The 19,891-nt window shown below is 45.2% G+C and overlaps 21 pseudogenes; all 21 read left to right on the top strand.

Moving 5' to 3' along the window:
- The first annotated feature begins 2,576 nt into the window (after positions 1-2,576).
- Positions 2,577-2,695, top strand: LOC148255888 (5S ribosomal RNA; annotated as a pseudogene).
- Positions 2,696-3,474: 779 nt separating this feature from the next.
- LOC148255887 (5S ribosomal RNA) lies at positions 3,475-3,600 on the top strand (annotated as a pseudogene).
- Positions 3,601-3,944: 344 nt separating this feature from the next.
- LOC148255886 (5S ribosomal RNA) lies at positions 3,945-4,063 on the top strand (annotated as a pseudogene).
- A 1,058-nt stretch (positions 4,064-5,121) lies between these two features.
- LOC148255885 (5S ribosomal RNA) lies at positions 5,122-5,240 on the top strand (annotated as a pseudogene).
- Positions 5,241-5,893: 653 nt separating this feature from the next.
- LOC148255884 (5S ribosomal RNA) lies at positions 5,894-6,011 on the top strand (annotated as a pseudogene).
- Positions 6,012-6,786: 775 nt separating this feature from the next.
- LOC148255883 (5S ribosomal RNA) lies at positions 6,787-6,904 on the top strand (annotated as a pseudogene).
- A 328-nt stretch (positions 6,905-7,232) lies between these two features.
- On the top strand, positions 7,233-7,351 carry LOC148255882 (5S ribosomal RNA; annotated as a pseudogene).
- A 328-nt stretch (positions 7,352-7,679) lies between these two features.
- On the top strand, positions 7,680-7,798 carry LOC148255881 (5S ribosomal RNA; annotated as a pseudogene).
- A 776-nt stretch (positions 7,799-8,574) lies between these two features.
- On the top strand, positions 8,575-8,693 carry LOC148255880 (5S ribosomal RNA; annotated as a pseudogene).
- Positions 8,694-9,021: 328 nt separating this feature from the next.
- On the top strand, positions 9,022-9,140 carry LOC148255879 (5S ribosomal RNA; annotated as a pseudogene).
- Positions 9,141-9,468: 328 nt separating this feature from the next.
- On the top strand, positions 9,469-9,587 carry LOC148255878 (5S ribosomal RNA; annotated as a pseudogene).
- A 324-nt stretch (positions 9,588-9,911) lies between these two features.
- Positions 9,912-10,030, top strand: LOC148255877 (5S ribosomal RNA; annotated as a pseudogene).
- Positions 10,031-10,805: 775 nt separating this feature from the next.
- LOC148255876 (5S ribosomal RNA) lies at positions 10,806-10,924 on the top strand (annotated as a pseudogene).
- Positions 10,925-11,130: 206 nt separating this feature from the next.
- LOC148255875 (5S ribosomal RNA) lies at positions 11,131-11,249 on the top strand (annotated as a pseudogene).
- A 328-nt stretch (positions 11,250-11,577) lies between these two features.
- Positions 11,578-11,696, top strand: LOC148255874 (5S ribosomal RNA; annotated as a pseudogene).
- A 1,907-nt stretch (positions 11,697-13,603) lies between these two features.
- LOC148255873 (5S ribosomal RNA) lies at positions 13,604-13,721 on the top strand (annotated as a pseudogene).
- Positions 13,722-15,903: 2,182 nt separating this feature from the next.
- LOC148255872 (5S ribosomal RNA) lies at positions 15,904-16,021 on the top strand (annotated as a pseudogene).
- A 1,925-nt stretch (positions 16,022-17,946) lies between these two features.
- Positions 17,947-18,065, top strand: LOC148255871 (5S ribosomal RNA; annotated as a pseudogene).
- A 418-nt stretch (positions 18,066-18,483) lies between these two features.
- On the top strand, positions 18,484-18,602 carry LOC148255870 (5S ribosomal RNA; annotated as a pseudogene).
- A 206-nt stretch (positions 18,603-18,808) lies between these two features.
- On the top strand, positions 18,809-18,927 carry LOC148255869 (5S ribosomal RNA; annotated as a pseudogene).
- Positions 18,928-19,450: 523 nt separating this feature from the next.
- On the top strand, positions 19,451-19,568 carry LOC148255868 (5S ribosomal RNA; annotated as a pseudogene).
- The last annotated feature ends 323 nt before the right edge of the window (positions 19,569-19,891 follow it).

The raw sequence follows: 19,891 nt of genomic DNA, 5'->3' as shown, positions 1-19,891 counted from the left end.
TGACCTCCTGGAAAGTCCTCGTGTTGAACCCATCTTTTTGTAGACGGGGTGTTAAACGTTAAGTGCGATCAGAGCCACAGTTTGCCGGTGTGAGTCGCGGGGCTTGAAAATTTTGCTTAACATTTTTCGTGCATTCATTTATAGTCCACCACGTGATAAGAGTGTCAATAATAGTATCTTACATAGTATAAAAATGAAAAATGAGGTACGGCAGGCGATCCATTCATCTGGACGTGAGTCGAGGTGTCGGGGTATTTTGCTTGATATTGGAACTAGAAATAGAGGTGTGGTGTGTGCGCACAACGAAACAAATGACGGGAGGGAGGAGGAAAGGAGAAGGGGTATATGTACTCGCAGCGTGGAATGGAAGTGCTGCGATCATACCTGCACTAATGCACTGGATCCCATCGAATTTCGTAGTTAAGTGTGCTTAGACGGAAGTATTACTTGGATGGGTGACCTCCTGGAAAGTTCTCATGTTCCACTTATTTTTTTACTGACGGGATGTTAAACATTATGCGCGATCAAAGCCATTGTCCCTTGGAGTGAGTCGCAACGCAAGTCATTTTTCTTAATATTTTTCGTGCATTCATTTATAGTTCGCCATGTGATAAGAGTGTCATTACGAGCATCTTACATAGTAGAATAACAAAAAATGAGGTACAGGGGGCAGTCCGTTTATCTGGGCGTGAGTCGAGGCACCGGAGCATTTTGCTCTATATTAGAACTATAAGCAGAGGTGCAATGTTCGCGCATAGCAATCGGATCCCAACGAACTCCGTAGTTGAGCGTGTTTTGGCGAGAGTAGTACTAGGATGGGTGATCTTTTGGGAAGTCCACGTGTTGCGCCCGTCTTTTTACGGATGGGGTGTCAAACGTTATGCGCAATGGGAGTCGTAGTTCGCCGGCATGAGTATGGTGCCAGAATATTTTACTCAATATTTTTCGTGCATTCATTTATAGTCCACCACATGTAAGAGAGTCAGTACAAGCATCTTAAATAGTAGAACAATGAAAAATGAGGTACGACAGGCGGTCCGTTTATCTAGGTGTGAGTCGAGGTGCTCGGACATTTCGCTTGATATTAGAACTAGAAACAGAGGTGTAGTGTGCATGCACAGCGAAACAAATGACGGGAGGGGGGAGGGAAGGAGAAGGGGTATATGTATTTGTAGCACGAAATGGAAGGGGTGCAATAATACCAACACTAATGCATCGGATCCTGTCGAACTCTACAGTTAAGCGTGCTCTGGTGAAAGCAGTATTAGGATGGGCGACCTCCTGCAAAGTCCTCATGTTCCACCCGTCTTTTTATGGACGGGGCGTTAAATATTATGCGTGACCGGAGCGATAGTCTGCCAGTGTGAGTCGCGGCATTTGGACATTTTGCTTAATATTTTTCATGCATTCATTTATATTCCATCACGAGATAAGAATGTCATTACGATTATCTTACATAGTAGAACAATAAAAATAGAGTTGTGACAGGCGGTCTGTTCATCTAGGCATGAGTTGAGATGCCTTGGCATTTCACTTGATATTAAAACTAGAAACATAGGTACGGTGTGTGAGCACAACAAAATAAATGATGAGAGGGGAGAGGGAAGGAGAAGTGGTATATGTATTTGCAGTGCGGAATGAAAGGTGTGCTATCATACCAGCACTAATGCATCAGATCCCATCGAACTTTGTAGTTAATCATGCTTGGGCGAGAGTAGTTCTAGGATAGGTGATCTCCTAGGAAGTTCTCATGTTGCACCCTTCTTTTTGCAGATGGTGCATTAAATGTTACGCGGGACTAGAGCGACAGTTTCCACTTAATTCGCAAACGTGAGTCACAGTGCCGGAGCATTTTGCTTAATATTATTTGTGCATTCAATTATAGCCCACCACGTGATAAGATTATTATTACGAGCATCTTACTTAATAGAATAACAAAAAAGGAGGTGCGGCGGGTGTTCCGTTCATATAGACATGAGTCGAGGCACCGGGGCATTTTGCTCGATATTAGAACTAGAAGTAGAGGTGCGTTGCGCGCACAGCGAAACAAATGACGGGAAGGGGGAGGGAAGGAGAAGGGATATATGTCTTTGCGACACAAATTAGAAGGGGTGCGATCATACCAACACTAGTTCACGGGATCCATCAGAACTCTGCAATTAAGCGTGCTTGAGCGAGAGTAGTTCAACGATGGGTGACCTCTTGGGAAGCACTCGCGTTGCACCCTTTTTTTTTGCAGATGGGGCGTTAAATGTTACAGGAGACTGGAGCGACAGTCCGCCTGTTCATTCGCAAATGTTAGTCACAGTGCCAGGGCATTTTTTTTAATACTTTTCATGCATTCAATTAAAGCCCATCACGTGATGAGAGTGTCATTGCGAGCATCTTAAATAGTAGAACAACGAAAAATAAGGTGCGGCAGGCGATCCGTTCATATGGGCATGAGTTGAGGTGCCAGGGCATTTCGCTCGATATTAGAACTAGAAATAGAGGTGAATTGCACGTACAGCGAAACAAATGACGGGAAGGGAGAGGGAAAGAGAAGTGGTATATGTCTTTACGGTGCAAATTAGAAGGGGTGCGATCATACCAGCACTAGTTCACCGGATCCCATCAGAACTCCGCAGCCAAGCGTGCTTGGGTGAGAGTAGTAGTAGGATGGGTGACCTCTTAGGAAGTACTCGTGTTGCACCCTTCTTTTTGTAGATGGGACATTAAATGTTACGCGGGACCAGAGAGACGGTCCGGTAGTTCATTCACAAACGTGAGTCACGGCGCCGGGACATTTTGCTTAATATTTTTCGTGCATTCAATTAAAGCCCATCACGTGTTGAGAGTGTCATTGCGAGCATCTTACATAGTAGAACAATGAAAAAGGAGGTGCGGTGGGTGTTTCATATAGACATGAGTCGAGGCACCGGGGCATTTTGCTCTATATTAGAACTAGAAGCAGAGGTGAGTTGCGCCCACAGTGAAATAAATGATGGGAAGGGAGAGCGAAGGGGAAGGGTATATGTATTTGCGGTGCAAACTAAAACGATTGCGATCATACCAGCGCTAGTTCACCGGATCCCATCAGAACTCCGCAATCAAGCATTTTGGGCGAGAGTAGTACTAGGATGTGTGGCCTTCTGGGAAGTGCTCGTGTTCCACCCTTCTTTCTACAGATGGGGCGTTAAATGTTACGCGGGAACGGAGCGACGGTCTGCCGGAGTATTTTGCTTAATATTTTTTGCACATTCAATTAAAACCAATCATGTGATAAGAGTGTCATTGCGAGCACCTTATATAATATAACAACAAAAAATGAGGTGCGGTGGGCGATCCATTCATATGGGCATGAGTTAAGGCGCTGGAGCATTTCGCGTAACATTAGAACAAGAAGAAGAAGTGAGGTGCGCGCACAGCGAATCAAATGACGGGAGGGGAGAGGGAAGGAGAAGGGGCATATGTATTTGCGGCGCAAACAAGAAAGGGTGCGATCATACCAGCACTAGTTCACTGGATTCCATCAGAACTCTACAGTTATGCGTGCTTGGGCGAGAGTAGTACTAGGATGGGTTACCTCCTGGGAATCTCTCAGCTCTCGTGTTGCATCCTTCTTTTTTCAGACTGGGCGTTAAACGTTACGCGGGACTGGAGCGACGGTCCACCGGTTCATTCGCAAATGTGAGTCACGGTGTTGGAGCATTTTGTTTAATATTTTTCGCGCATTCAATTAAAGCCCATCATGTGATAAGAGTGTCTGGGAGCATATTACATAGTAGAACAATAAAAAATGAGGTGCGGCGCTATCCGTTCATATGGGCACAGGTCGAGGCGCCAGGATATTTCGCTTGATATTAGAATTAGATGCAGAGGTGAGGTGCATGCACAGTGAACCAAATGACGGAAGGGGAGAGGGAAGGAGAAAGGGTATATGTGCTTATGGCGCAAACTGGAAGGGGTGCGATCACACCAGCACTAGTTCACCGGATCCCATCTGAACTTCGTAGTTTAGCGTGCTTACGCGAGAGTAGTACTGGGATGGGTGATCTCCTGGGAAGTTCTCGTGTTGCACCCTTTTTTTTGCAGACGGGGCGTTAAACATTTAACTAGACCAAAGCGATGGTCTACCGGTTCATTTGCAAACGTGAGTCACGGCACCGGAGCAGTTTTCTTAATATTTTTTCAGCATTCAATTAAAGCCCATCACATGATGTGACTGTAATTGCAAGCATCTTAAATAGTAGAACAACAAAAAACGAGAGGCGGAGGGTGATCCGTTCATATGGGCATGAGTCGAGATGGGTTGTTCGACATTACGCGCGATTGGAACTTTAGTCTGCTGGTTTATTCGCAAATGTAAGTCACGGCGTCGGGGTATTTTACTTGATATTAGAACGAGAAGAAGAGGTGCAGTGTGCACGCACAAGGAAACAAATGACGGGAGGGGGGAGGGAAGAAGAAGAAGTGTATGTATTTGCAGTGCAGAATGAAACAAGTGCCATTATACCATCACTAATTCACCAGATCCCATCAGAACTCCGCAGTTAAATGGGCTTAGGCGAGTGTAGTACTAGAAGTTGTGACCCCCTGGGAAGTCCTTGTGTTGTAACTATTTTTTTCAGATGGGGCGTTTGACATTATGCGCTACTGGAACTATGGCCTGCTGGTTTATTTACAAATGTGAGTCACGGTGCCGAAAAAATTTACTTAATATTAGAACGAGAAGGAGAGGTGAAGTGTGCACGCACAAGGAAACAAGTGACAGGAGAGGGGAGGGAAGGAGAAGGAGTATATGTATTTACAGCACGGAATGAAACAGGTGCGATCATACCAGCACTAATGCACCGGATCCCATCAGAACTCTGCAGTTAAGTGTCTCTGGGCGAGAGTAGTATTAGAATCCTGGGAAGTACTCGTGTTCCACCTATTTTTTTGCAGATTGATCGTTTGACCTTATGCGCGACTAGAACTATGGTTCGCTGTTTTATTCACAAATAAGAGTCACGGCACTGGGGCATTTTACTAGATATGAGAACGAGAAGTAGAGGTGCAGTGTGCACGCACAAGAAAACAAATGATGGGAGGGGAGAGATAAGGAGAAAGAGTGCATGTATTTGCATCGCAGAAAGAAACAGGTGCCACTATACCAGCACTAATGCACCAGATCCCAACAGAACTCCGCAGTTAAGTGTGCTTGGGAGAGAGTAGTACTAGAACGGGTGACCTCCTGGGAAGTCCTCGTGTTGCACTTATTTTTTTACAGATGGGTCGTTCGACGTTACGTGCGACTAGAACTTTGGTCCGCTGGTTTATTCGCAAATGTGAGTCATGACACCAGGGCATTTTACTTGATATTAGAATGAAAAGAAGAGGTGCAGTGTACACGCACAAGGAAACAAATGGCGGGAGGGGGGAGGGAAGGAGAAGGAGTGTATGTATTTGCAGCGCGGAATAAAACAAGTGCGATCATACCAGCACTAATGCACCGGATCCCATCAGAAGTCCACATTTAAGTGTGTTTGGGCGAGAGTAGGACTAGAATGGGTGATCTCCTGGGAAGTCCTCATGTTGCACCTATTTTTTTGCAGATGGGTCGTTCGACGTTACGCACGACTGGAAATATGGTCCGCAGTTAAATGTGTTTGGGCTGAGTAGTACTACAATGGGTGAATTCCTGGGAAGTTCTAGTGTTGCACTTATTTTTTTACAGATGGGTCGTTCGACGTTACGCGCGTCTGGAACTATGATCCCTTGGTTTATTCACAAATGTGAGTCCCGGTGCCGGGGCATTATACTTGATATTAGAATGAGAAGGAGAGGTGCAATGTGCACGCACAAGGAAATAAATGATGGGAGGGGGGACGGAAGGAGAAGGAGTGTATGTATTTGAAGCGCGAAATAAAACAAGTGTGATCATACCAGCACTAATGCACCGGATCCCATCAGAAGTCCGCAGTTAAGTGTGCTTGGACGAGAGTAGTACTAGAATGGTGACCTCCTGGGAAGTCCTCGTGTTGCATCTATTTTTTTGCAGATGGGTCGTTCGACGTTACGCACGACTGGAACTATGGTATGCAGTTAAGTGTGTTTGGGAAAAGTAGTACTACGATGGGTGACATCCTAGGAAGTTCTCGTGTAGCATTTATTTTTTAACAGATGGGTAGTTTGACGTTACGCGTGATTGGAACTATGGTCCGCTGGTTTATTCGCAAATGTGAGTCACGATGCCGGGGTATTTTACTTGATATTAGAACGAGAAGGAGAGGTGCAGTGTGCACGCACAAGGAAATAAATGACGGGAGGGGGAAGGGAAGGAGAAGGAGTGTATGTGTTTGCAGCGCGGAATGAAACAAGCGCGATCATACCAGCACTAATACACCGGATCCTATCAGAAGTCCGCAGTTAGGTGTACTTAGGCAAGAGTAGTACTATAATGGGTGACCTCTTGGGAAGTCCTCATGTCGCACCAATTTTTTTGCAGATGGGTCGTTCGACATTACGCACGACTGGAAATATGGTCCACAGTTAAATGTGTTTGGGCTAAGTAGTACTACAATGGGTGAACTCCTGGGAAGTTTTAGTGTTGCACTTATTTTTTTACAGATGGGTCGTTCGACGTTACGCGCGACTGGAACTATGATCCCTTGGTTTATTTACAAATGTGAGTCACGGCGCCAGGGCATTTTACTTGATATTAGAATGAGAAGGGGAGGTGCAATATGCACGCACAAGGAAATAAATGACAGGAGGGGGGATGAAAGGAGAAGGAGTGTATGTATTTGAAGCGCGAAATAAAACAAGTGCGATCATACCAGCACTATTGCACCAGATCCCATCAGAAGTCCGTAGTTAACTGTGCTTGGGGGAGAGTAGTACTAGAATGGTGACCTCCTGGGAAGTCCTCGTGTTGCATCTATTTTTTTGCAGATGGGTCGTTCGACGTTACGCACAACGAGAACTATGGTATGCAGTTAAGTGTGTTTGGGCAAAGTAGTACTACGATGGGTGACCTCTTGGGAAGTTCTCGTATTGCATTTATTTTTCAACAGATGGGTCGTTCGACGTTACGCGTGACTGGAACTATGGTCTGCTGGTTTATTCACAAATGTGAGTCACGACGTCGGGGTATTTTACTTGATATTAAAACGAGAAGGAGAGGTGTAGTATGCACGCACAAGGAAACAAATGACGGGAGGGGGAAGGGAAGGAGAAGGAGTGTAAGTATTTGCAGCGCGGAATGAAACAAGCGCGATCATACCAGCACTAATGCACCGGATCCCATCAGAAGTCCGCAGTTAAGTGTGCTTAGGCAAGAGTAGTACTATAATGGGTGACCTCTTGGGAAGTCCTCATGTCGCACCTATTTTTATGCAGATGGGTTGTTCGACATTACGCACGATTGGAAATATGGTCCGCAGTTAGATGTGTTTGGGCTGAGTAGTACTACAATGGGTGAACTCCTGGGAAGTTCTAGTGTTGCACTTATTTTTTTACAGATGGGTCGTTCGACATTACGCGCGACTGGAACTATGATCCCTTGGTTTATTCACAAATATGAGTCACGGCGCCGGGGCATTTTATTTGATATTAGAATGAGAAGGAAAGGTGCAATGTGCACGCACAAGGAAATAAATGACAGGAGGGGGGACGGAAGGAGAAGGAGTGTATGTATTTGCAGTGCGGAATAAAACAAGTGCGATCATACCAGCACTAATGCACCGGATCCCATCAGAAGTCCACAGTTAAGTTTGCTTGGGCGAGAGTAGTACTAGAATGGGTGACCTCCTGGGAAGTCCTCGTGTTGCACCTATATTTTTGCAGATGGGTCGTTCGACGTTACCCACGACTGGAACTATGGTCCGCAGTTAAGTGTGCTATAGGAAGAGTAGTACTACGATGGGTGACCTCCTGTAAAGTTCTCGTGTTACACTTATTTTTGTGCAGATGGGTCGTTCGACGTTAGGCGCGACTGGAACTATGGTCCCTTGGTTTATTCGCAAATGTGAGTTACGGCGCCAGAGCATTTTACTTGATATTAGAACGAGAATGAGAGGTGCAGTGTGCACGCACAATGAAACAAATGACGGCAGGGGGGAGGGAAGGAGAAGGAGTGTATGTATTTGCAGCGCGGAATAAAACAAGTGCGATAATACCAGCACTAATGCACCGGATCCCATCAGAAGTCTGAAGTTAAGTGTGCTTGGGCAAGAGATGTAATAGAATAAGTGACCTCGTGGGAAGTCCTCGTGTTGCACCTATTTTTTTACAGATGGGTCGTTCGACGTTACGCACGACTGGAGCTATGGTCCGAAGTTAAGTGTGTTTTGGCAAAGTAGTACTTCGATGGGTGACCTTCTGGGAAGTTCTCGTGCTGCACTTATTTTTTAATAGATGGGTCGTTCGATGTTACACTAGACTGGAACTATGGTCCGCTACTTTATTCGAAAATATTAGTCACGACGCTGGGGTATTTTACTTAATATTAGAACGAGAAGGAGAGGTGCAGTGTGCACGCACAAGGAAAAAAATGACGAAAGGGGGGAGGGAATGAGAAGGAGTGTATGTATTTGCAGTGAAGAATGAAACAAGTGCGATCATACCAGCACTAATGCACCGGATCCCATCAGAAGTCCGCAGTTAAGTGTGCTTGGGCAAGAGTAGTACTAGAATGGGTGACCTCCTGGGATGTCCTCGTGTTGCACCTATTTTTTTGCAGATGGGTCGTTCGACATTACACACGACTGGAAATATGGTTCGCAGTTAAGTGTGCTTGGGCAAAGTAGTACTACGATGGGTGACCTCCTGGGAAGTTCTCGTGTTGCACTTATTTTTTAATAGATGGGTCGTTCGACGTTACGCGTGACTGGAACTATGGTCCGCTGGTTTATTCAAAAATATGAGTCACGACGCCAGGGTATTTTACTTGATATTAAAACGAGAAGGAGAGGTGCAGTGTGCACGCACAAGGAAACAAATGATGGCCGGGGGGAGGGAAGGAGAAGGAGTGTATGTATTTGCAGCGTGGAATGAAACAAGTGCGATCATACCAGCAGTAATGCACCAGATCCCATCAGAAGTCCGCAGCTAAGTGTGCTTGGGAAAGAGTAGTACTAGAATGGGTGACCTCCTAGGAAGTCCTCGTGTTGCACCTATTTTTTTGCAGATAAGTCGTTCAACATTACGCACGACTGGAACTATGTTCCGTAGTTAAGTGTGCTTTGGCAAAGTAGTACTACGATGGGTGACCTAGTGGGAAGTTCTCGTGTTGCACTTATTTTTTAACAAATGGGTCATTCGACGTTACGCGTGACTTGAACTATGGTCTGCTGGTTTATTCACAAATGTGAGTCACGACGCTGGGGTATTTTATTTGATATTAGAACGAGAAGGAGAGGTGCAGTGTGCACGCACAAGAAAACAAATAACGACAGGGGGGAGGGAAGGAGAAGGAATGTATGTATTTGCAGCGCAGAATGAAACAAGTGCGATCATACCAGCACTAATGCACCGGATCCCATCAAAAGTCTGCAGTTAAGTGTGCTTGGGCGAGAGTAGTACTAGAATGGGTGACCTCCTAGGAAGTCCTCGTGTTGCACCTATTGTTTTGCAGATGGGTCGTTTGACATTACGCATGACTGGAACAATGGTCTGCAGTTAAGTGTGTTTGGGCAGAGTAGTACTACGATGGGTGACCTCCAGGAAAGTTCTCGTGTTGCACTTATTTTTTTACAGATGGATCGTTCGACGTTACGCACGACTGGAACTAATGTCCATTGGTTTATTCGCAAATGTGAGTCACGGCATCGGAGCATTTTACCTTATATTAGAACGAGAAGGAGGGTTGCAGTGTGCACGCACAAGGAAACAAATGACGGGAGGGGGAGGGAAGGAGGAGTGTATGTATTTGTACTGCAGAATGAAACAAGTGTGATCATACCAGCACTAATGCACCGGATCCCATCAGAAGTCTGCAGTTAAGTATGCTTGGGCGAGAGTAGTACTAGAATAGGTGACCTCCTGGGAAGTCATCGTGTTGCACCTATTTTTTTGCATATAGGTCGTTCAACGTTACGCACGACTGGAACTATGGTCCGCAGTTAAGTGTGCTTGGGCAGAGTAGTACTACGATGGGTGACATCCTGGAAAGTTCTCGTGTTGCATTTATTTTTTTATAGATGTGTCGTTCGACGTTACGTGCGACAAGAACTATGTTCCGCTGGTCTATTCGCAAATGTGAGTCACAGTGCTGGGGCATTTTACTTGATATTAGAACGAGAAGGAGAGGTGCAGTGTGCGCGCAAAAGGAAACAAATGATGGGAGGGGGGAGGGAAGGAGAAGGAGTGTATGTATTTGCAGCGCGGAATGAAACAAGTGGGATCATACCAGAACTAATGCTCCAGATCCCATCAGAAGTCCGCAATTAAGTGTGCTTGGGCAAGAGTAGTACTAGAATGGGTGACCTCCAGGGAAGTGCTCGTGTTGCACTTATTTTTTTGCAGATGGGTCATTCGACGTTACGCACTACTGGAACTATGGTCCGTTATCAAGTGTGTTTGGGCAGAGTAGTTCTACGATGGGTGACCTCTTGGGACGTTCTTGTGTTGCACTTATTTTTTTACAGATGGGTCATTCGACGTTAAGTGCGACTGGAACTATGGTCTGCTGGTTTATTCACAAATGTGAGTCACGGCACCAGAGCATTTTACTTGATATTAGAACGAGAAGGAGAGGTGCAGTATGCACGCACAAGGAAACAAATGACGGGAAGGGGGAGGGAAGGAGAAGAAGTGTATGTTTTTACAGCGTGGAATGAAATAAGTGCGATCATACCAGCACTAATGCACCGGATCCCATCAGAAGCCCGTAGTTAAGTTTGCTTGGGCAAGAGTAGTATTAGAATAGGTGACCTCTTAGGAAGTCCTCGTGTTGCACCTATTTTTTTGCAGATGGGTCGTTCGACGTTACGTACGACTGGAACTATGGTCCGCTGGTTTATTCACAAATAAGAGTCACGGTGCTGGGGCATTTTACTTGATATTAGAACGAGAAGTAGAGGTGCACTGTGCACACACAGGGAAACAAATGACGGGACGGGTGAGGGAAGGAAAAAAAGTGTATGTATTTGCATCGCAGAATGAAATAGGTGCCATTATACCAGCACTAATGCACCAGATCCTATCATAACTCCGCAGTTAAGTGTGCTTGGGCGAGAGTAGTACTAGAATGGGTGACCTCTTGGGAAATCCTCGTGTTGCATCTATTTTTTTGCAGATGGGTCGTTCGATGTTATACACGACTGGAACTATGGTCAGCAGTTAAGTGTGCTTGGGCAAAGTAGTACAACGACGGGTGACCTCGTGGGAAGTTCTCGTGTTGCACTTGTTTTTTTACAGATGGGTCGTTCGATGTTATGCGCGACTAGAACTATGGTCCACTAGTTTATTTGCAAATGTAAGTCATAGTGTCAGGGCATTTTACTTGATATTAGAACGAGAAAGAGAGGTGCAGTGTGCACGTACAAAGAAACAAATGACTGGAGTGGGGAGGGAAGGAGATGGAATGTATGTATTTGCAGTGCAGAATGAAATACATGCGATCATACCAGCACTAAATCATTGGATCCCATCAGAACTTCGCAGTTAAATGTGCTTGGGCGAGAGTAGTGTTAGGATGGGTGACCACCTGGAAAGTTCTCGTATTTCACCCAATTTTTTACAGATGGGTCGTTCGACATTACAACATTAATGCACCGGATCCCATCAGAACTCCGCAGTTAAGTGTGCTTGGGCGAGAGTAGTACTAGGATTAGTGACCTCTCGGGAAGTTCTCGTGTTGCACCCATTTTTTTGTAGATGGGCCGTTCAATGTTATGCGTGACTGGAACTATGGCCCACTAGTTTATTCACAAATAAGAGCCACGGTGCCGGAGCATTTTATTAAAATGAGAAGCAGAGGTGAAGTGTGCACGCACAAGGAAACAAATGATGGAAGGGGGGAGGGAAGGAGATGGAGTGTATGCATTTGCAACGCGGAATGAAACAGGTGCGATCAAACAAGCATTAATGCACTGGATACCATCAGAACTCTGCAGTCAAGTGTGCTTGGGCTAGAGTAGTACTAGGATGGGTGACCTCCTGGGAAGTTCTCGTGTTTCACCCATCTTTTTACAGATGGGTCATTCGCCGTTGCGCTCGACTGAAACTATGGTCAACTGGTTTATTTGTAAATGTGAGTGATGGTACCGGAGCATTTTACTTGATATTAGAACAAGAAGGAGAGCTGCAGTTTACACGCACAAGGAAAAAAATGACAGGAGGGGGGAGGGTAGGAGAAGGAGTGTATGTATTTGCAGCGGAAAATGAAACATTTGCGATCATACCATCACTAATTCACCGGATCAAATCAGAACTCCGGAGTTAAGTGTGCTTGGACGAGAGTAGTGCTAGGATGGGTGACCTCCTGGGAAGTCCTCGTGTTTCCCCCATTTTTTTACAGATGGGTCCTTCGACGTTACGCGCAACTGAAACTATGGTCCTGTGATTTATTCGCAAATGTGAGTGACAGCGCCAGAGCATTTTACTTGATATTAGAAGGAGATGGAGAGGTGCAGTTTGCACACACAATGAAAGAAATGACGAGAGAGAGGAGGGAATGAGAAGGAGTGTATGTATTTACAGCGCGGAATCAAACATTTGCAATCATATCATCACTAATTCACCTGATCAAATTAGAACTCTGGAGGTCAGTGTGTTTTGGCGAGAGTAGTACTAGGATGAGTGACCTCCTAGGAAGTGCTTGTGTTTCACCCGTCTTTTTGCAGACAGGGCATCAAACGTTGCACGCGACTGGAGTCATAGTCCGCTGGTTCATTTGTCGGCGTGAATCGTCGTGCCGGGGCATTTTGCTTACTTTCTTTTGTGCACTCATTTATAGTCCACAACGTGATAACAGAGTCATTACAAGCATCTTACACAGTAGAACAACGAAAAAAAAAGGTGTGGTGGGTGGTCCTTTAATTTGGGCATAATTCGAGGCGCTGGGGCATTTTTCTTGATATTAGAACTAGAAACAGAGATGCAGTATGCGCGCACAACGAAAAAAATGACAAGAGAGGGGAGGAAAGGAGAAGGGATATATGTATTTACAATGCGAAATGGAAGGGGTGCGATCATACCAGCACTAATGCACTGGATCCCATCAAACTATGCAGTTAAGCATGCTCGGGCGAGAGTAGTACTAGGATCGGTAACCTCATGAGAAGTCCTCATGTTGCACTGTCTTTTTACAAACGGGCGTAAAACGATACATGTGATCGGAGCCACAATCCACTAGTGTGAGTTGCGTCGCCAAAAAATTTTGCTTACTATTTTTTCGTGCATTCATTTATAGTCTACCACGTGATAAGAGTGTCATTACGATCATCTTACATTGTAGAATAAAGAAAAATGAGGTACGGCAGGCGGTCCTTTCTTCTGGCGTGAGTCGAGGTGTCGGGGCATTTTGCTTGATATTAGAACTATAAACAGAGGTGCGATGTTCGCGCACAGCGAAAAAAATGACGGGTGGGGGGAGGGAAGGAGAAGGGGTATATGTATTTGCAGCGCGAAATGGAAGGGGTGCAATCATACTAGCATTAATACACCGGATCCCATCGAACTCCGTAGTTAAGTGTGCTTGGGCAAGGGTAGTACTAGGATGGGTGTCCTCCTGGGAAGTTCTCTTGTTGCACTCGTCTTTTTGCACTCGTCTTTTTGCAGATGGGGCGTCAAACGTTACGCGCGATCAGAGCCACAGTCCGCTGGCATGAGTAGCGACATTAAAACATTTTGCTTAATATTTTATGTGCACTTATTTGTAGTCCACCACGTGATAAGAGTCTCATTACGAGAGTCTTACATAGTAGAACAACGAAAAAAGAGGCACAGCGGGCCTCCGTTCTTCTGGGCGTGAGTCGAAGCAACATGACATTTCACTCTACATTAGAACTAGAAGCAGAGATGTGGTATGCCCGCACAGCGAAATAAATGATGGGAGGGGGGAGGGAAGGAGAAGGGCTATATGTATTTGCAGTGGGGAATGAGACAGTTGCGATCATACAAAAACTAATGCACACGATCCCATAAGAACTCTCTAGTTAAGCATGCTTGGGCGAGATTAGTTCTAGGATTGGTGACCTCTTGAAAAGTCCTCGTGTTGAACCCGTCTTTTTGTAGACGGGGTGTTAAACGTTAAGTGTGATTGGAGCCACAATCTGTCGGTGTGAGTCACGGGGCCTGAAAATTTTGCTTAATATTTTTCGTGTATTCATTTATAGTTCACCACGTGATAAAAGTGTCATTACGAGTATCTTACATAGTATAACAATGAAAAATGAGATACGGCGGGCGATTCATTCATCTGGACGTGAGTCGAGGTACCAGGGCATTTCACCTGATATTAGAACTAGAAACAAAGGTGTGGTGTGTTCGTACAACGAAACAAATGACGAAAGGGGGGAGGGAAGGAGAAGGGGTATATGTATTTGCAGCGTTGAATTGAAGGGGTGCGATCATACCTGCACTAATGCACTGGATCCCATCGAATTTCGTAGTTAAGTGTGTTTGGGCGGAAGTAGTACTAGGATGGGTGACCTCCAAGAAGGTTCTCATCTTCCACTCGTTTTTTTGCTGATGGGACGTTAAACATTATGCGTGATCAAAGTCATTGTCCCTCGGAGTGTGTCGCAATGCCAAGACATTTTTCTTAATATTTTTCGTGCATTCATTTATAGTTCGCCACATAATAAGAGTGTCATTGCGAGCATCTTACATAGTAGAATAATGAAAAATGAGGTGCAGGGGTTAGTCCGTTCATCTGGGCATGAGTCGAGGCACCGGAGCATTTTGCTCTATATTAGAACTGTAGGCAGAGGTGCGGTGTTCGTGCATAGCGAAACAAATAATAGGGGTGGGATGGAGGGAGAAGGGATATAAGTATTTGTAGCGTAAAATAGAAGAGGTGCGATCATACTATCACTAATGCACCGGATCCCATCGAACTCCGTTGTTGAGCGTGCTTTAGCGAGAGTAATACTAGGATGGGTGATCTTTTGGGAAATCCTCATGTTGCGCCCGTCTTTTTATAGATGGGGTGTTAAACGTTATGCGCAATAGGAGCCATAGTCCGCCGGCATGAGTCATGGCACCAGAATATTTTGCTTACTATTTTTCATGCATTCATTTATAGTCCACCACATGATAAGAGTGTCATTACGAGCATCTTACATAGTAGAACAATGAAAAACGAGGTACGACAGGCAGTCCGTTTATCTAGGCGTGAGTCGAGGTGCTCGGACATTTCGCTTGATATTAGAACTAGAAACAGAGGTGTAGTGTGCATGCACAGCGAAACAAATGATAGGAGGGGGGAGGGAAGGAGAAGGGATATATGTATTTGCAGCACGAAATAGAAGGGGCGCGATCATACCAACACTAATACATCGGGTCCTATCGAACTCTGCAGTTAAGCGTGCTCTGGTGAAAGCAGTATTAGGATGGGTGACCTCTTGTGAAGTCCTCGTGTTTCACCCGTCTTTTTATGGACGGGGTGTTAAATATTACGCATGACCAGAGCGACAGTCCGCCAGTGTGAGTCGCGGCATTGGGACATTTTGCTTAGTATTTTTCATGCATTCATTTATAGTCCATCACAAGATAAGAATGTCATTACGATTATCTTACATAGTAGAACGATAAAAATAGAGTCGTGGTGGGCGGTCTGTTCATCTGAGCATGAGTCGAGATGCTTTGGCATTTTGCTTGATATTAGAACTAGAAATAGAGGTAGAGGTGCGGTGTGCGCGCACAACAAAATAAATGATGAGAGGGGAGAGGGAAGGAGAAGTGGTATATGTATTTGCAGTGCGGAATGGAAGGGGGTGCGATCATACCAGCAGTAATGCATCGGATCCCATCGAACTTCGTAGTTAATCGTGCTTGGACGAGAGTAGTACTAGGATGGGTGATCTCCTAGGAAGTTCTCATGTTGCACCCTTCGTTTTTTAGATGGGGCGTTAAATGTTATGCGGTACTAGAGCGACAGTCGCCGGTTAATTCGCAAACTTGAGCCACGACGCCGGAGTATTTTGCTTAATATTATCCGTGCATTCAATTATAGCCCACCACGTGATAAGATTATTATTACGAGTATCATACATAGTAGAACATCAAAAAAGGAGGTGCGGCAGGTGTTTCATTCATATAGACTTGAGTCGAGGCACCGGGGCATTTTGCTCGATATTAGAACTAGAAACAAAGGTGAGTTGCGTGCACAGCGAAATAAATGACAGGAAGGGAGAGGGAAGGAGAAGTGGTATATGTCTTTGCAGCGCAAATTAGAAGGGAACCCCTTTCACGCTCATGTCACGTCGAGGTACTGCAGAAGAAAAAACTGCAAAATCCGATCCGATTTATCGTAATCGATTAGTTAACATGTTGGTTAACCGTATTCTGAAACACGGAAAAAAATCATTGGCTTATCAAATTATCTATCGAGCCTTGAAAAAGATTCAACAAAAGACAGAAACAAATCCACTATCTGTTTTACGTCAAGTGCGATCATACCAGCACTAGTTCACTGGATCCTATCAGAACTCCACAGTCAAGCATGCTTGAGCAAGAGTAGTAGTAGGATGGGTGACCTTTTGGGAAGTATTCGTATTGCACCCTTCTTTTTGCAGACGGGGTATTAAATGTTATGCGGGACCAGAGCGACGGTCCGGTGGTTCATTCACAAACGTGAGTCACAGCACCAGGACATTTTGCTTAATATTTTTCGTGCATTCAATTAAAGTCCATCACGTGTTGAGAGTATCATTGCGAGCATCTTACATAGTAAAACAATGAAAAAGGAGGTGCGGCGGGTGTTTCATATAGACATGAGTCGAGGCGTCGGGGCATTTTGCTCGATATTAGAACTAGAAGCAGAGGTGAGTTGCGCCCACAGCGAAATAAATGATGGGAAGGGAGAGGGAAGGGGAAGGGGTATATGTATTTGCGGCGCAAACTAAAACAATTGCGATCATACCAGCATTAGTTCACTAGATCCCATCAGAACTCTGCAGTCAAGCGTTCTTGGGCGAGAGTAGTACTAGGATTCGTGACCTTCTGAGAAGTGCTCATGTTGCACCATTCTTTCTACAGATGGGGCATTAAATGTTACGTGGGACCAGAGCGACGGTCCGTCGGGGCATTTTGCTTAATATTTTTTGCATATTCAATTAAAACTAATCACGTGATAAGAGTGTCATTGCGAGCACCTTACATAATATAACAACAAAAAACGAGGTGCGGTGGACGATCTGTTAATATGGGCATGAGTCGAGGCGCCGGGGCATTTCATTTAATATTAGAACTAGAAGAAGAGGTGAGGTACGAGCACAGCGAATCAAATGACGGGAGGGTAGAGGGATGGAGAAGGGGCATATGTATTTGCAGCGCAAACAAGAAAGGGTGCGATCATACCAGCACTAGTTCATCGGATCCCATCAGAACTCTGCAGTTATGTGTGCTTGGGCGAGAGTAATACTAGGATGGGTTACCACCTGAGAAGCTCTAGGCTCTCGTGTTGCATCCTTCTTTTTTCTAACTAGGCGTTAAACGTTACGTGGGATCGGAGCGATGGTCCACTGGTTTATTCCCAAACGTGAGTCACGGCGTGAGGGCATTTTTTTTAATATTTTTCGCACATTTAATTAAAGCCCATCACGTGATAAGAGTGTCTGCGAGCATATTACATAGTAGAACAACAAAAAATGAGGTACAACGCTATCCGTTCATAAGGGCATGAGTGGAGCCGCCGGAGTATTTTGCTTGATATTAGAATTAGATCCAGAGGTAAGGTGCGTGCACAGTGAAACTAACAACGGGAGGGGATAGGGAAGGAGAAGGGGTATATGTACTTTTGGCGCAAACTAGAACGGGTGCGATCATACCAGTACTAATTCACCGGATCGCATCTGAACTCCGTAGTTAAACGTGCTTGGGCGAGACTAGTACTAGGATAGGTGATCTCCTAAGAAGTTCTCGTGTTGCACCCTTCTTTTTGCAGACAGAGCGTTAAACATTCAACTGGACCAGAGCGATGGTCCGCCGGTTCATTTGCAAATATGAGTCACAGCACCTGAGCATTTTTCTTAATATTTTTCCAGCATTCAATTAAAGCCCATCACGTTATGAGAGTGTCATTGCGAGCATCTTAAATAGTAGAACAACAAAAAATGAGAGCCGGCAGACGATCCGTTCATATGGGCATGAGTCGAGATGGGTCGTTCGACGTTACGAGTGACTGGAACTATGGTCCACTGGTTTATTCGCAAATGTGAGTCAGAGCGTTGGGGCATTTTACTTGATATTAAAACGAAAAAGAGAGGTGCAGTGTGCACGCACAAGGAAACAAATGACGGGACGGGAGAGGAAAGGAGAAGGAGTGTATGTATTTGCAGCGCAGAATGAAAAAGGTGAGATCATACCAGCACTAATGCACCGGATCCCATCATAACTCCGTAGTTAAGTGTGCTTGGGAGAGAGTAGTACTAGGATGGTTGACCTCCTGGGAAGTCCTCGTGTTGCACCCATTTTTTTACAGATAGGTTATTCGATGTTACGTGCGAGTAGAACTATAGTCTGCTGTTTTATTCATAAATGTGAGTCACGGCGCTGGGGCATTTTACTTGATATTAGAACGAGAAGAAGAGGTGCAGTATGCACGCACAAGGAAATAAATGAGAAAAGAGGGGAGGAAAGGAGAAGGAGTGTATGTACTTGCAACGCGGAATGAAACAGGTGCGATCATACCAGCACTAATGCACCGGATCCCATCAGAACTCTGCATTTAAGTGTGCTTGGGCGAGAGTAGTACTAGGATGGGTGACCTCCTTGGAAGTACTCATGTTGCACCCATGTTTTTACAGATAGGTCGTTCGACGTTGTGCACGACTAGAACTATAGTCTGCTGGTTTATTCGCAAATATGAGTTACGGCACCGGGACATTTTACTTGATATTAGAACAAGAAAGAGAGGTGCAGTGTGCACGTACAAGGAAACAAATTATGGGAGGGGGGAGGGAAGGAGGAGGAGTGTATGTATTTGCAGCGCAGAAGCAAACAAGTGCGATCATACCAGCATTAATGCACCAGATCCCATAAGAACTCCGGAGTTAAATATGCTTGGGTGAGTGTAGTACTAGAAGTTGTGACCTCCTGGTCGTGTTGCACCCATTTTTTTGTAGATGGGACGTTTGACATTACGCACGAGTGGAACTATGGTCAGCATATTTTTTCACAAATGTGAGTCACGGCGCCGAGGCATTTTACTTGATATTATAACGAGAAAGAGAGGTGCAATGTGCACGCACAAGGAACAAATGACGGGAGGGAGGAAAGAAGGAGAAGGAGTGTATTTATTTGCAGCGCAAAATGAAACATGTGCGATCATACTAGCATTAATGCACCGGATCTCATTAGAACTCTGCAGTTAAGTGTGTTTGGGCGAGAGTACTACTAGGATGGGAGACCTTTGGGAAGTTCTCGTGTTGCACCCGTCTTTTTCTTAATATTTTTCGTGCATCCATTTATAGCCCACCACGTGACAAGAGTGTCATTACGAGCATCGTAAATAATAGAACAAGTAAAGCAAAGGTGCGGTGGGTGGGATCATACTAGCACTAATGCATCGAATCCCATCATAAACTGCAGTTAAGCGTGTTTGGGTGAGAGTAGTACTAGGATGAGTGACCTCCTGGGAAGTGCTTGTGTTACACATGTCTTTTTGCGGACAGGGCATCAAACATTATGCGCGATTGGAGCCATAGTCTGCTAGTTCATTTGCCGGCGTGAGTCGCCGCGCTGGGGCATTTTGCTTACT

This window comes from Carica papaya, chromosome 5, assembly GCF_054855325.1.
Source record: "Carica papaya isolate Zhongbai chromosome 5, ASM5485532v1, whole genome shotgun sequence".
Taxonomy (NCBI): domain Eukaryota; kingdom Viridiplantae; phylum Streptophyta; class Magnoliopsida; order Brassicales; family Caricaceae; genus Carica; species Carica papaya.
Note: the sequence above shows the minus strand (reverse complement) of the source record. Positions and strands in the feature narration are given on the sequence as shown.